The 16,378-nt window shown below is 41.1% G+C and overlaps 1 protein-coding gene across 6 annotated transcripts in view; it reads right to left on the bottom strand.

Annotated features, from left to right (window-relative positions):
* Positions 1-16,148, bottom strand: part of Marchf8 (membrane associated ring-CH-type finger 8) — an 84,070-nt gene extending 67,922 nt beyond the window's left edge. For 2 of the 6 annotated variants that reach the window (XM_034511572.2, XM_076940347.1), the window contains exon 1: positions 15,664-16,148. The gene's annotated coding sequence lies outside the window, so the exon portion shown is untranslated. Of the gene's footprint in view, positions 1-15,384; positions 15,631-15,663 lie in introns of those variants that run through there. The other 4 variants (XM_034511574.2, XM_034511576.2, XM_034511577.2 and 1 more) reach the window with 3 other exon arrangements.
* Between the last annotated feature and the right edge of the window lie 230 nt (positions 16,149-16,378).

The following is a 16,378-nucleotide window of genomic DNA, read 5'->3' as shown; positions in this document are numbered from 1 at the left end:
GTGGCTAGTCCCATTATTAGAGAGGCTTCACCTAGGAACTGATAGAAACAGTTGTAGAGACCCACAACCAAACATTAGGCTGAGCTTAGGAATCCTGTGGAAGAGGGGAAGAAAGATTGTAGAAGCCAAAGGGGTCATGGATACCACAAGAAAACCCACGGAATCAACTAACGGGCTCATAGAGGCTCACAAACTGCCAACCAGAGAGCCATTAAGAGACTGGCCTAGACCCTCTGCACATATGTTACAGTTGTGTAGCTTGGTCCCCTTGTGGGACTCCTAACAGTGGGAGCAGGGGTTGCCTCTGACTCTGTTGCTTGCCTTTGGGACCTTTTCCTCCTACTGAATTGCTTCATTTAACATTAATAGGAGAAAAAGTGTACAGTTTTATTATAATTTGATATATGTGGCTGGTTGAAAACCATGGGAGAAAATAGAGAAGACACAGATGGGGTCAGAGGGGTGAGAGGCTGCAGTCAGGATATTAGATAGATAGATAGATAGATAGATAGATAGATAGATAAAATATAATATTTAACTATATAATTAAAGATAGTCTTTAATTATATAGAGAAATAATATAATAAAGAAATATAAAGTATAACAAGAAAACAGAAAACAACAGGCATAATAATGTCTGTGAATTAGAGGGATCTAATTTACTTTTGTCTGTTTGTCTCCTAGTCTTGCTTTCTTTCTCTATTTATACAAATATTTTTTCCCACAGGCACATCACATGTTCTTGTACTCAGGAACACTATAGCAAATCCCAAAACTAAAGTTAGGAGTCACTTTGAGCAAGACACCACCAAAAAGGTGCACACTGTAGGCCAGGCACACAGCTGTAATCCTAGCACTCAGGAAGCTGAAGTAGAAGGATCACACGCCTGTACAAGGCCATGAAGGCTACACTGTGAGACTCTGTCTCAAGAAGGGGGAGGATGTGCTAACTGTGAGGAGTGCTGAGTAGAGGAGAGATGGCTGCTATTTGCAGAGTAAGAACTGAGGTGGCAGTGGCTTTATTCAGCGTTATCTGGGAACAGAGATATCAAAAGCACATCAAAAGTACTGAGTGCAGGGTTACTAACCAATCTTGGTTTTTTTTTTCCCCAGACGCTAAAAATTAGGCTTAGCTGTATAATCAATCATTAAATATAAAGAGACTACATAAATGTTCCAATTAAGAGACAGACAGCTAAGGAAGACTGGAGAGAGAGAAAAAAAGCAAGAGTGTATTAAGCAAAAGTAATACAGGGTCCACTGGTTGTCTATGAAACCTTGTCTGGTCAGGAACTTACTATTTAGACCAGGCTGGCCTCAAACTCATAAAGCTCCATCTGCCTTAATGGTTGGGATTGAAGGTATGTAGCACCACATCCATTTGAAAAATTAATATTCCTGAATATTTTATCATATAAACTATCTAATCTTATATTTTATTATAGAAAGATTAACAAATAAAGATTCATAAGACAAAAATATAGATGTGTGCAAAAATATGTACACAAGACATAAACTACAGTAATTATGTGTTACTAAATAAGAATATGCATATATATCATTCAAATAAATAACCAAATGAATAACAAGCAGGAGGTGGCAGGAGGGAAAGTTCTTCCTCACAATAGGAGACAATTAATACACAAAGAAATCTGGATGAAAAATAAAACACAATTCAAACCTAAGACTAAAAAGTCTTAGGCAAAAGTCTTGAGCAAAAGTATGATGAGGTAGAGAGAGTTTAACTAACTTCAAAGAAAAAAGCAGTGTCTGGCAGGCACCAATTTCACCACAAGTTCCCAATGTTATCACTAATATGTAACAAACTAACATTATATGGCTACTATTATATTATACTGTGAAGAATACAAATATTTTTGTTTTTTTATAGTTGTCTAAAATTTAAAACTGAATATAACCATGAGGCAACTACAGAGAAATACATATAGGAATATTCTAGAAAATAACTGGCTGGTACCCTTCAAAGACACTGATGTCAAGAACAAAGAGAGATTAAGGAATTATTCCATGTCAAGAGTCTGATATGACAGCTAAACCCAGCATGACTCTGGATTAGATACGGATAGAGAGAACAGAACAACAGTAAAGCACCAGAAAGATGACCAGGGATTTGCTACACAGAGTTTAGTCACCAATGCACAGGAAGACAACTGAGAATTCATAAGAGAAAGGAGAAAAGGGCCTGGCTCCTGGGTAAAATACCCCGGGACTCTAACAAAGAGCAGACCGCAGATCCTTATACACTCACACTTTTCTGTAAGCTTGAAATCACAGCAATAGACAAAATGGGAAAAGAAGAAAAAAATGTTTCAAATAAATACCGAAGGAAAAAAGACCCTTAATATCTGAGAGCTTTTGGAAGTGGAAGTTACAGCATCCAGAAAGCCCTGGGCTTGCCTACTATGACAAAGGGATAGGCAGGCTGAAGTAGAAAAGAAGGGAGAAAGAGGAAGTACTATGTAAGTCAAAGTTTTAAAAATACTAATGCCCTCTACTGTGGATTGAAACTCAAATCCACATATTAGGAACTTAGGGTGACTCAATGGGTGAGAACATATGTGGTACAAGCATGATGACAGTAGACAGATTCTCTCCAGATTCAGTAAGAGACCATATGCAGCAGGACCTGGCATCATCCTCTAGCCTCCAGGAGTGCAGCAATACCTGCTCCACACATACACATACACACACACACACACACACACACACACACACACACACCCCGACATACAAACACATTCCAAAAATAAAAGTCATTAACCAAAGGGTATTTATATAAAGTAGTAAAATTATTTATAATGATCTACATGTTCACAATATGGAAACTAGGTTATAACCACAACATCAACATCCTATCATTAAAAGATATTAAAATTGGGGGAAAAGTTGCAAAAAACAATGTCAAGAGATTAAAGTTTACAAAATGGGTATTCTGGATGATCTTAAGGAAAAGGGAACTCATTAAAGTCTAGATTTTAAGAACTAAAGTGAGCAACCAATGAAAATATTAATGGGGGTAAAATTCTGGTCTAGCCTCCTGCTTTGAGATCTAATTTGCCTACCCCTTCTACCCAGCTCAGACAAAGCTAACATTTCTCACCTGGGGGGTTCTCCCCACCTTCCAATTTGCTCCCTCAGTACCTCAAGACCCTTCTCAGCTATATTCAGTAAAAACTGGCTGCGTCATATCTACCCACACATCCACACCCCTTCTTACATGCCAAAGAAATGGACTCTAGCTAGAGACCCCTTAAATATGGAAGTTAATCAAACAGAAGTTTCTTTTGTTTCCAGCTTCTTTCAAATAAAAGCATTTTAAAAAACAATCCCTGAAGTTTTCTTTCCTAACCCAAATCCCCAAGGCAGGCTCTGAATAGTACAGACAGCACATACCTAATTATGTTCTGTGAAGTGCCATCTGCTCACTTTCATGTCAAAAGACATTTAACCTTCTAATCACTAGCCACCACCCCAAAACACACCCATCTGCGTGCTGCAGTGCCAGCTCTGCCCTACCTCCTGAGTCTGACTTCCACTTGTACACTTTGCACCTCACTAGCAAAGCACAACGCTCAGGGGAGAAGAGCAAGGCTGGGAACACTGACAACCAGACAAGGAGTAGGATGACCTTAATCTAGCAGAGGGCCAGGGAGAGGCATCAGTACATCAGTGGTCTTCAACAGTAGTGATTTTTGGAGGCATCTTTGCTCCCCACGGCTTTTTTTAAGTGCTACTGGCAGTTAATAAGAGAACAGGGATGCTACTGACATCCTACAATGCACAAGGAAGTTCCCCATACAAAGGAAAGTTACTATCATGGCAGTATCCAATTCAAATTCATCAGGAAAAAGACAGAGGATTAGGACAGCTATGTAATTTTAGGACCTTTAAAACACACATACACACATACACACACACACACACACACACACACACACACACACTCCACTAAATCAGATGCTACGACAGGGTAGGAGAACTGTTCCTTTGGGTACCAAAATTCTACCTCAGGCACAGGAAACACAAGAAGAATATGCCTTCTCTTGGCATTATCTTGTGTTTCTTCAAATGCTGCTTCCGAGCAGCAAGAGTGAGAAGATAACAACTATCAAAACTGCCCAGGCCGGCAAACACCTCCTGCTGAGCTGGCAAAGACCCACAGAATGATGACAAGTTAAGCTGAGTATCTCATCAGGACAGAAGGACTCATGCACAAGCCCAGCTTTAGTCAGGAGAAAGGTGGCAAGTATTGAAGGCCAGTCAAGGAGAAAATATCAGTGCTGATGAAAATAACTGTCAAAAAGGACAGATCTACAGGAGTGGAGCTGTAAAAACTGGTAACATAATAGTCAGCCTGAACTTCCACCCAAACCAGATGCAAGCAAGCAAGCACTCAAAAACACAGCTACACTGTCAGAGCTTAGTTATCGCCATGACTACTGAATCACATTGATTATTGTTTTTACTGAGCCATAATTTCCTCTGATGAAGGCCAGATGGCTGGGAAGTCCTTTAGTACCCCGACTGGCTAAGGCTTGAATAACTCTGACCTACCTCCCAAATATCATTTGCATGTCTAACTTGCCTTTTGTCCCCAGTATTAGGGAGTACTTGCAGCTTTAAGTGGCTCATCTCTACACTAAACAGGAAGAAGTCCAATTTCCAGCAGAGCTAAGAAACAAAAACACAGAACTGTGTCCATCGTGATGAATCAATAGAGCCTCCCGCAATCTGAACATATGAACAAAGTTTAATGATTCTCAGTACATCAGCCCTGAAGTTTCTCTCACATCATCTGGTCTTCCAACTCCTAGCCTTTTTCTCTTCTCTAGGCTTGCCCATTAGAAAGTCAGCAAGGTAATACATACATCAGTCTTAGCAGTGGGACACTGAGGGAGGAGTTCAAGACCAGAAGAGACTACAAAACTCTATTTTATCTTTAAAAAAAAAAAGCAATAAAACATGAAGCTGGGGATATAGAACAGTTGGTAGAGCGAGTGCTTGTTTCACAAGCTTGAGGTCAGAAGTCCAATTTCCAGCAGAGCTAAGAAACAGAAACACAGAACTGTGTCCATCGTGATGAATCAATAGAGCCTCCCGCAATCTGAACATATGAACAAAGTTTAATGATTCTCAGTACATCAGCCCTGAAGTTTCTCTCACATCATCTGGTCTTCCAACTCCTAGCCTTTTTCTCTTCTCTAGGCTGTGAGATGTCCTTTTGTCCTGAATAGTGTTATACCTAGCCCTTTATGTCATACAATTATGTACGGATGACAAGACCATTGAGTCTGATCCTCAGGACTGACATGGTATGAGCGTGCCCTTCCCAGCCTTAAGCAGGCTGAACAGACCCTGTTTGCCACAGGACCATAACACCTATGTGAAGTCACCTGCTTTGTTTACACTTGCAACTTCCTACAAGAATTTAGAAGAACAGACTGCCCGATGAGCCTGCTTTGCAACATTATCCAGCTGAAACAAAGGATGGGTTCAGTGGGCTTCCCCTATATAACTGCAGTGCTGAATATTAAACTTTGAGCATTAATCAGAAAACTCTGTCTTGGCTCCATGATTCTCTCGCCCCTCTGTCTCCTTTTCATCTCTAGCCCTCCTTTCAGGTGAACCCAGTTCATCCATGGCCACTGGACGGCTACATATGATAACTATCCTCTTACCTCCACAAGAGTACCGTGGTACACACACACACACACACACAGGTACATACACAGGCACACATATACACACAGGTACACATATACATAGGTATACACATACAAGTATACACACAGGTACAATACAGAGACACACAGAGGTACACACATAGGCATATACACAGGTGTACATATGCAATGAGGCAGAAAGAAAAGCAAGACCCTGCCAGTGCACAAGCAGCCACTTGGGAAAGCTGCAGGTAAACTGAAGATTCTGGGTCCTGCCCTCAGAGTTGTACCAAACAGTAATTATGTAACAGGACTACAGTTTCTTAAAGTTTTGTGGTGAAGTTAAAAAAAAAAGTTGGTAAATTTTTTTAAATCCCATTTTGTGATAAATTGCACTTTTATAATTACTCCTCACTACCATAATAAATATCTAGGTCAAATGTCAATAACAGGGGTGTACTCTGTATACATAGATTCTGGCCTGTAACTCAGTTAATTTCACAAGGACCTCTATGGAAGGAGTATAATCCTCATGACACTGACAAACCCAGATCAGAGGTGATATGGTAAATTCGCGGTGACCAGTGACACTAGTCATCCTTCCAAGTTTATATTCCTTCTGGGTAAGTCCAAGAACATCCCTACAACTGTCACAACAGGGTTAAACTTAAGGCTTCTAGTAATACTTTAAAGCATTTGTACTTAAAATAAGCTCGGTTTCGGCATGAAGCACTGAGAGAAGCCTACCTAAAGACAGCTTCATATTCTCAAGCATTTCCTAGAGGCTCTTCCAAGACAAGAGAGCTGTACTTTGAGCTGACAGCCATGAACAAGACAGAGATCTGTACTTTGAACCGACAGCCATGACTGGAAGGGCCTCTGGACTACCTTCTTCACAGAGTATTGTGTGCTGTGTGTCCCAGGAAGAATGAAATAATCTGAGGAGTGGAACAGCTGGCAGTTCACTATTCCTGAGCAATCGATAAGATTGCATCTTCATGTCTTCTTCCAATTATGTTAGATGTCATGTGGCTAAACCCTGGTCACTACATTGTAGGAGGAGTGATGTCAGCCACTTTCAGTTATAGCTTGGAATGTCTTTCAACATTGACCTAAGACCCACCCCCTCCCAGCTAACACACATACTAACTCACTAACACACACTCTCTCTCTTTCTGTCTGTCTCTCTCTCCGTCTCCCTCCCTCTCTCTCTCTCTCTCTCTCTCTCTCTCTCTCTCTCTCTCTCTGCCACCTTGGCATAGCTACAAACTGAGGAGACAATACCAACATCTGTTGGATTTTGCATTACAAAAATATGTAGTTGTTGCTATTGTTACTTCAATACTATTTAACAGATTTTTTTTCAAAATTTTGAGTGCAAACAAATCACTGTGTTCCTATTTCACTGGTCTGGAGTAAAGAAAAACTTCCCCAAAAAAGCACAGGGAAGATGAAACAATGACAAATGGTCAACGGGGGGGGGGGGGGGATAAAATTTACATTTGTTACAATTTAAATTTACATTTAAATTGTCTCCTCAGTTTGTAGCTATGCCAAGGTGGCGCAGAGAGAGAGAGAGAGAGAGAGAGAGAGAGAGAGAGAGAGAGAGAGAGACAGAAAGAGAGAGAGTGTGTGTTAGTGAGTTAGTATGTGTGTTAGCTGGGAGGGGGTGGGTCTTAGGTCAATGTTGAAAGACATTCCAAGCTATAACTGAAAGTGGCTGACATCACTCCTCCTACAATGTAGTGACCAGAATTAAACAGAGAGAAAATTAGATAACTAAAATTTTTAATGAGATGGGATATAGTCACAGTCTCCTAGGTGACTATGATTCAAGAATGGGTCACTGATTAAATATTAATTATTGATTTCACTAAAAATAGGATTATAACGAAACACAAGAGTAGGGAAAAGGTAACTGAAGAGTTTAAGATGGCCATGTACTCCAGTATGAAAATTAAAACAGGATGTACAAAGCACCTACATTTCATTAATGGAAGCAGAATGTCACTAAATATAAGGTAAACAACTCCACTACCCAATACAAACAGTCCTATTTTCAGAACTCTATAATGTAAAAATCGTTCCACAAATGTTTTAAAAAATTGCATACATACACACACACACACGTGTGTGTGTGTGTGTATACACATACAGACACACAGAGGAATGGTTACTACAACACCATTATAAAAGGGAAAAACCGGGGCATACTAAATGCCAACCAAGACAGGAAGGCAAGAGTGAGTTATATATTTAAGTACCCACACCATCTTCTTCCCACAATTTTTCTTCTTTGAGATGAGGTTTTAGTATGAGGCAGGATGGCACTGAGTTTCCAATGCCCAACCCCCAGTCAGCTGCTACTCTAAGCAGCACAGGTTTATGTGCAAGGTTTGGCATGGTCATATTTATATTCTTCGCGGGTATATTACCTGGAAGTGCAACTGCAACATCATGCTATATCACTTTGTGTATGCATTACAGAAAATGCCACTGTTGCGTATTCTCCCTTTACTGGATATGGAGATTCCAATTTCCCATAACCACGCCAACACTTTTTATAACCATCTTTTCAAAATTTTAGTAATTCTAGTAAGTGTGATGTGTTATTTCACTGTAAATGGGGTGGGGATTGAACTCTTGGCCTTGTGATTATGACCCAAGTTAGACTTCTGATTACATCCTAGATCTTCACTGTGATCTTTATTTGTATTTCCCTTCAGCATTTTCTTTTCTGTGTTTACTAGTCAGTTGTTTGTCTTATCTGAAGAAATACCCATTTAAATCCTTTGCTTACTTTTTGGTTGAGCTTTCTCTTTACACTGTTAGGTTGGCATGCAAGTGGTAGAATCAGATAGTATAAAGTACTTACTACTATCTTACTGGCGTTAAGAAGAGTTCTTTAGGCACACTGATACTGGACCTTCATTAGATAATTGATTTTCTTATACTAAACACTGGTGAACATACAGGCTCACTAGACAGAAACAGGAACTCTCAGACACTGTTAATAAGAAAGTGAAATAGTCCAACTTCATGAAAACACAACTCAGCAATAGTAAAGTTAACAGTGTGCACCAGAGATGGTGGTATACACCTGTTACTCAGCACTGGGAGAGCTAGGGCAAAAGGACACTGAGCAAAGACACTTAAGTTTGAGGTTAGTTTTACATAGTAAGACTCTGTCTAAAAAAAAAAAAAAAAATGCAAGTCCCATTGCCTTTCACCAGCCCCTGAACATACTCCATACCAAGCCTAGACACAAACATGTAGATCATGCAACACCTCTTCACTGGGCTATCCTCAATCAACAGGCACTGGCTGTCCCTGGTACAGCTCTAGTAACCAGCTTCTGCATCAGACTACAATCTCACATCAGACATACAACGATTTAAAAAAAAAAGTCTACATGCTCAGGTGCTCATGTCATAACACAAAAACACAAATAATATGAAAGGATAAATGGATTGGATATCTAGAGAGAGAGAGAGAGAGAGAGAGAGAGAGAGAGAGAGAGAGAGAGAGAGAGAGATCCAGTGAGAATTACCTAGATTAACTCCAGGACATAATTTAAAAGAATAATCACAAACTTTATCAAACATTTCAAAGAAGTTTAAAAATAATGGGGACGGGCAGTTCCATGAATTTAATGAGGATTCTAATATTTGCCTGAGTAACAGCCAAGAAAACATAACTGAATGACATCACTGAATAAAATGACAATGACAATTTTGGATTTGAAAACTACATTCAGAAAAGAGGTAAAAAAATCTGAAGGGAACATGAGCTAAAATGAAACTCAGTAACATGACCAGAAAACTCAGGGGAGAGCCTGGGAAGTAGAAAGAATCAAAGAGAAGTAGCTGCCAGACTTGAAGATGGAAAAGATTTGAACTACTCAAGCAAAAACTATGAAAAGTTTTTTTAAAAAAAACAGATGAAAAGAACACATAAAACAGCTGGACACCTTGAAAGTCTTCTAATTATAGGCACAGATGAAGATAAAAATTACAGATCAACTACACAGATCAGATCTTCAACAAGACCACAAAACAAACATCCCCAAATTGAGGAAAGACACACTCAAACCAAGTAGACAAGACCAGAAAAGAAACTCCTCACAGCAGATTACAGTGAAAGTATTTAATAGACATAACAAGAAGAGAGTACTGGGAGAAAGAGAGAGGTGGAGAAAGCACACATCACACATAAAGGAAAACCCATCAGAGCAATGGTTGAATTCTAATGGGAAGCTTCCAAAGCCACCCGAGCCTAGAGTAATGCTCTTCAAGTTCTAATAAACCACGGATGACAACCCAGACTATTGTACCCAGTGACCATCGGGGTTGAAGGACAAAGAAAAACTTTCCACTATACAAATAGGCTTAAAGAAATTACTTCCAAGAAGAGGGAGATGGCCCAGCAGTTAAGAACTGATGTTCTTCCAGAAGACCTCGGTTCAATTTCAGGTACTCACCTGGTGACTCATACCTCTCTGTAACTCTAATTGTAAGGAATCCAATGCACTCTTCTGGTCTCTGCAGGCACCAGGCACATACACAGTGCACACATATGCAGGCAGACACTATACACATAAAATAATAAAATTATTTCTAACAAACCAGCCCTAGAATATGCTAGAAGCAATACTTAGGACTGAATAAATGAATAAGCACATCCAAAAGAATATAGAAAGAAAACAAATGAAGCTGTAATACTGAAACACAAAATAGAACTAAGACATAAATAAAACAAACGAACAAATCCTCCCCAAAATGGCTGTCATCAACAAACACCTTTAAATAGTAACTTTAAGTATTAGTAACCCCAGTTCCAAGTTGAAAGACACAGCTTTGTTGCGTGGATTAAGAAACAAAATCCACCTATCTACTGTCTACAAGAAGCACATCTTACCTTCAAAGACATGAGCCACCTAAAGTGAAAAGATGGAAAAACTATATGAGCTGCTTAAGTTTTGACCCAAGCTAGAGTCATTTAGGGAGAGAACCTCTATTAAGAAAAATATTTTCATCAGATTGGCCTGTGGGCAAGTCTGTGGAGCATATTCTTGATTAACGATTGATGTGGGAAGCCCTAGCCCACCGTGGGTAGTGCCACCCCTAGGCAGATGGTCCTGGATGCTATAATAAAGCAGGCTGAGTAAGCCACAGGAAAAAAAGCCAGTAATCAACTTTGTTCTATGGCCTCTGCTTCAGTTCCTGGCTCCAGGTTCCTGCACTGAGTTCCTACCCTGACTCCTCTTCATGATAGATTTTAAGCTGTAAGTTGAACTAAACCATTTTCTCCTGAAGTTGTTTTTGGTCTTATCACAGCAACAGAAAGCAAACACATACACCATTCCAAGCAAATGGGACCAGGAAGCAAGCATGAGTCTCTATCCTGATAAGACAAAATAGACTTCAAATTAAAACTAATCAGAAGCCCACATCACCCTAACTGGAGAAAAACTAGCAGTACATTAAAATCAGACTAAGATAGGCCTGTCCACTTGCCCTACTCCTTTTCAATACAGTACTCCAAGCACTAGCTAGAGCAATAAAACAGGAAGAGGAAAGTAAAGGGATACTGAGAGGAAAAGAAGTCAAATTGGCCATTTGCAAAGGATATATTATACATAAGAAATCTCAGAATTTCAGCACAAAACTTCTAGAAATAATTAACCTTTTCAGCAAAACGGCTGGATACAAATCACCTTACAAAATCCAGTAGCCTTTCTTTTGTTTTGTTTTTTTTTTGTTTGTTTGTTTGTTTTTATTTTTGGTTTTGGTTGGTTGGTTTTGGTTTTCCAAGACAGGGTTTCTCTGTGTAGCTCTGGCTGTCTTGGAACTCACTCTGTAGACCAGGCTGGTCTCACTCGAACTGAGATCCAACTGCCTCTGCCTCCCAGTACTGGCATGCACCACCACTGCCTGGTTAAGTAGCTGTTCTGACACCGATAACAAACACTTAGAAAAGGAGATCATGGACAAAATCCCATTATCCTCAAAGAAAATAAAATGTCTAGGAATAAACTCAACTGATGAGGTGAAAGACCTCTACAATAATAACTTCAAATCTCTGAATAAAGAGAATGAGAAATACACTAATAAATTGAAAGAACTCCCATGCTCATATATTGGTAGAACTAATATTATGAAAATGACTATCCTATCAAAAGCAATTTACAGATTCAATGTAATCTCAATAAAAAGTCCCTATGCTATTCTTCCCAGAAATGGGGTGGGGGGGAGATCCTAAAATTCATATAAGCCACACACACACACACACACACACACACACACACACACACAATCCTACATAGTAAAGCAATCCAGAGCAAAAAGAACAATATCAAAGAGACTGTCACTCCAGATTTCAAGATGTATTACAGAGCTATCATAATAAAACAGCATGCAGATCAACAGTAAAAAAGAGATGATCAACAAATGTTCCTGGGAAAACGAGGGCAGTGCACAGGGAGAAGGAGGAGAAATAAATCACATCAAGAACATCTGAAAAAGCCATGGGAAAGCAGATTATTTTATGTTTACTTAAAATACATAGAATACATAAAATACATAGAATACATAGACATGTATGTGCATATGTGTGTACTAGCTTAAATGAAGTTATGCCACTTGGAGTAACAACACTTCCCCTCCAAAGCTACAGACTGCCTAACAACGCCCCGTGTCAGTCATGGAATGGTTAGTCAGGGGACCCAGGAGACCAAAACAATACAGGCTACTGCCATTGCTCTTAGTTGCCTCCCAAAGTTTGAAGGTAATTCGTTTTTGCTAAAGAAAGCACATATTTCAGACACAGAACTTGGAGGAATCAGGCTGGATTCAACCTGGAAACTTCTTAAGGACGAGTTCTCACAGTACTGGAAGGGGCTATGCAATCTGCCAATGAGGAAAATAACCCAACAATCCTATCCAGCTGTACCACCTACGAACCACAGCAATAACCAGAAAGGCAAGATGTACCACCGAAAGGTGCAACAAAGGTGTGGTGGTTTCAATGAGAATGACCCCATAGGCTCATATATTTGAATGTTTGGTCCCTAGTTGTGGAACTGTTTTAGGAAGGACTAGAAGGTATGGCCTTGTTGGAGGAAGTGTGTCCCTGGAGGTGGACTTTGAGGTCCACCCAAAGGACCTCAAAACCCACACCAGGCCTAGTCAGTCAGTCTGCTTATTCCCCCACCGCCTCCATCCCCACTCCCAACCACCCATGACTTGTGCTTGTGGATCAAATGTAAGCTCTCAGCTACTGCCAGTCTCTCCATCACGATGGTCACAAACCTGACCTCTGAAACTGTAAGCAAGCCCCCAGTTAAATGATTTCTTTTACAAGTTACCTTTGTCATGATGTCTCTTAACAGCAATAGCAAAGTAACTAAGGAACCAACACGTTTTTGCTGAGAGTAACCAATAGCCATCTAATTGGACTTAAAGCCAGCTCAACAGGAGGGGGAAATGTCTCATATTATAAATCTAGTCATCACCCCTGAGTGGTGAGGTCTATGATCCTAGAGAAGAACCTACTTTAGTAAATCAGCTTGGTTTCTAACTGCATTGTAAATACTTATCCTCATACCCACAAATAAGTATAGGTCTCACTCCTTATCAAAGAAGCTTCTTTTCTGTGACAGACAGGGACCAGTATAGAAAGCCACAATGTGAGGCAGAATGCAGAGAACAACCGACTGTTGGGTGAACAGCCCTAATTGATAGATCTACAACATAACTACTATGACTCAGAGAACATATCAGAAGACAGGGGGCAGAGATGGAGGAGCCAGATGCCCAGGATGTCTGCTACAAGATAGTGTCTTCTGTATATGACAGGGAAGCTGCAGCCACAAAATCTCATCAGTATGGTTTCTTAGGGAAGACCTGAACAATGACAATACCTTCTGACATTGCAGTGTGGATGAGGGAAGCCTTACAAGGCCCCACCATCGGAAGAAGAGCTACAGGCAAGTAATTGCTGCTGAGTGAGAGCAAATCCATCTTCTCCAGGGGTCAGCTCCCTGATAGGTTACCCAATCCTCCAATCTCAAGTGGTCAGCCTTAACCACATATACATACAAGCAACACTAAAGGGACAAGAGGTTGTATTCATAAGTGTGTGTGTGTGTGTGTGTGTGTGTGTGTGTGTGTGTGTGTAAAACAATAATAAAGGCTTAAAGGCCATGTGTTTCAGAGTGAGCTGTGGGGACACAGGGAGAAATGGAAAGAACAGGGAGATGATATCAATACAATACTCATGTATGAAATTAAAAACGGGCTGTGGGCTGCAGACAAGTGGCAGAGCAGTTACCTGGTTTGTGTGAGCCCCTATGTTCAATCCTCAGAAAGAAAAGTTAAGAAACAGAACATGGTAGAGGAAAAAGAGGGACAGACCCCTGTGACAAAAAATGACCTTCAAGTAGATGGTTCACCTGACAGCAAAGAGGGCTCTTCATTTTCTGCTCCCATTGGTTGGTTGGTTGGTATTGGAGACCTGACAAAGGCCCCATGTGTGCTACACATTCCCCTTACTACAGAACCACATCTTCAGCCCCCAACAGGGAAGCTTAACAGAAGAATCTATCCCATACTATCTGGGGCTTGAGCTAATTTTTTTCCTAGTGCTAGTTTAAATGAGACAAATGCGCTAGACTAAAGCAGTCACATTTAGCAACAAGAAACAAGCAAACAGTTAAACCCTGCTTTCAAATAAATGATAAATTTGTTTTTAGTTTAGGTATGTTCCACAGTTTTTGTATTCACCTGAAATTCATGTTTAATTATGAACCCTGTATTTTATCTGATAATCCTGCTTGTAGCCAAGACATGCAACACAATTTCCACACCCAGAGAAGAATCTACCAACCAAACCAAAAAAGAACAATAAAGAAACAGACAAAAGCCCAGTTTGCCTAAACTTAAAGAGAAGGTAAAGGAAGGAGTTGTCTTGGAAAGGAAGACATACTGCACCTGGGTGGCACAGACCTTAGATTGCCAACATCCACTCCCCTCACCACCTCCACCATCCCAGTGCCAGGATTATAGGCATGCACCACCATGCCCAGCAGTCTTCCCTGCTAACATCAAAGTTCAGTACATCTCTTATCAATAAAATCTCCAGAAACGAGAAGTTAGGAAAGTACACATTGCTCTTTATTTTAACTTTAATTTCACACTCTGTATATCTTCATTCACTGTATTAAACAGGATATTTTGTTTGATTTATTTGAACATAGGGTCTCAAACGCTGAATCTCTAAAATTCAAAATCCCCTTTGCTTCAGATTTTCAACATTTAGTTAAAAAAAAAGTCCAAGTCACTCCACAATTCTGACAAGTGTAATTCATACATTCTTTTTCACAGAACGTGATTTGAGTATTCTAAATAAAGTATTCCACTCCCATTTTGAGTAGCTACCAAGCAAGTAGGTGTGAAGTCTATTATATAAACGCACACTTGCTCCTCCTGGGACTGATCAGAAATACTGGTAGTTTTTCCAGGAGATAGTTATACTAATTGAATAACATATAATCTAACAAAATAAAGAAAAAATAATGGGAAGAGCCATACATCATATGTATCTTGAGACATCATCAAATTAACAAAAAACAAACAAACAAAAAACCAACCAAAATCACTCCATAACAAATCTTAACTGTACGACTATGGTGTGTCCTTACGTGCAGAAGACAATGAGGCAGAAAAGGGCTGGCTTTCTTTCTTTCTTTCTTCCTTTTTTTTTCTTTCAAATGGACTTTCAGAGAAGCGTGTTTTCTTTTTAAGGGAGGTTTCGTCGCGTTAAAGATACGTGAGAACAAGAACATGAGCCATCATGATTCTCCCTAATAAGTTCTCTATTTAAAAACTTGACTCAGATGAAGGAGAATCCAAGTCGGTTCCAAGAAAAACATTTTTAAAGACAGGCAAATGGGCGGCGATTACAATGCAAAGCAGCCTACCTACGCTTTCCCTCCAGGGCTTCTACTGGAGCAGCACCCTCCAGACGCCACGTCAGGCACTCAGAGAGCAGGAATCCACAGTTCCATCTCGGACGTGGACACTGAAGCCGAGGCAGAGGCAGGGATGGCTGCTCGGTGCACGCCCTCACAGCCCAGTCCGGACAGGACTTCACCTGAGCGCGCCCGAGACCTTCGGCCGCCCGCGGATTGGGTGACCGGACCCCGCCCCGCAGCACGCGGCCTCTCCCCGGCCGAGACCTCCGCGCACCCACCTGTCGCGGCCTCCCAGCGGCCACACCCCTGGCGGCCGGGAGCGCGCGGCTCCGCCACGCCGCACCTCGGCGCGAGCAGCTCAGGTGGGCGCGGAGCTCCACGCGCGGCCCGCTTCCTGCATGACACAGGCCGGACGCAGCAGGGCCGCTGGGTCAGCGCGCAGCTACACCACCCAGCGAGAGGACGCCGACTGACCGGTCACGTGACGCGCTGGTCACGTGTCCCGGCGCGCCTCAGGCAAAAGCGTTGCTGAGGCGACCTGGGGCGTTGGGAAGGCGGGGTAGCATCCGTGGCCCTCTCGTAATCAGCGCTGGGTGAAGCTGTTGTTAGACTCCGCCCGGCTTCAGCGTCTCAGAGTAGAGAGAGGTAAACCTTCCGGTGCGCTAGCAAGTGGAAGTGGGGGCAAGAACTAAGCGGTAAAACGTTTGTTTGTATGGATGAA

The sequence above is a fragment of the Arvicanthis niloticus genome, chromosome 9 (assembly GCF_011762505.2).
Source record: "Arvicanthis niloticus isolate mArvNil1 chromosome 9, mArvNil1.pat.X, whole genome shotgun sequence".
NCBI lineage: Eukaryota > Metazoa > Chordata > Mammalia > Rodentia > Muridae > Arvicanthis > Arvicanthis niloticus.
The sequence above is the reverse complement of the archived record's forward strand: the minus strand, read 5'-3'. Positions and strand labels throughout refer to the sequence as shown.